Source organism: Capsicum annuum, chromosome 11 (genome assembly GCF_002878395.1).
Source record: "Capsicum annuum cultivar UCD-10X-F1 chromosome 11, UCD10Xv1.1, whole genome shotgun sequence".
NCBI lineage: Eukaryota > Viridiplantae > Streptophyta > Magnoliopsida > Solanales > Solanaceae > Capsicum > Capsicum annuum.
In genome coordinates, this window is record NC_061121.1 from 182,174,166 (window position 1) to 182,174,909 (window position 744).

General features: G+C 37.8%; 1 protein-coding gene across 2 annotated transcripts in view; it reads left to right on the forward strand.

Moving 5' to 3' along the window:
* The window catches only part of LOC107848182 (COP9 signalosome complex subunit 2), a 16,056-nt gene that overhangs the window by 6,669 nt on the left and 8,643 nt on the right, over nucleotides 1-744 (forward strand). The gene's annotated exons all lie outside the window — the stretch shown is intronic.

The following is a 744-nucleotide window of genomic DNA, read 5'->3' on the forward strand; positions in this document are numbered from 1 at the left end:
GCAGGAATGCAGGAATATATAGCAGAGGAAAGCACACAGATTCGTAATAAACATGGAACACGGAACACGGAACACTGAATACGGGATCATAACAGGAATACACCCCCCCCAATTAATTCCCTACCCTAGCGACCCGAACTGGCCCTAATCCTCTGCCGTAATTCGCATCTTCCAGACCTTCCTATCTAGGGTCATGTCATAAAGCTTTAAGTTAATTTTCTAAACAAACATCGAACTTTGCAATCATATGATTAACTTAAGCCTAACAAACAATAACTCCATTACGGAGCAAATCTTCACCATAGGTTTTGGCTAAAAAGATGTACTCAATCATATAACAAATAGGACCAAGCATTCCAACTCTTATTAAGGGATCACTTTATGGTAAGGGAACTTGATTATATTGAAGGTTTAATCAATTTAAGAACTCTTAGTAAGCTATACGTATTTGCATAAAAACATGATTACTTTATAGTAAGAACAGTTTATGGTATAGAAGTATATAACAACAACAACATACCAGTGTATTCCCACATAGTGGGGTTTGGGGAGAGTAGAGTGTACACAGACCATACCACTACCTCAGGTGAAGTAGGTGAAGTAGAGAGGCTGTTTCCGATAGACCCTCGGCTTAGGACCGATAACAGTATAGCGATCACAAACATAAATGTGTACAGTATGCAAAATAAACTAACCTTGCTATCTACAAGATAATACTACAGCCACAAAATAATACTAAAAACT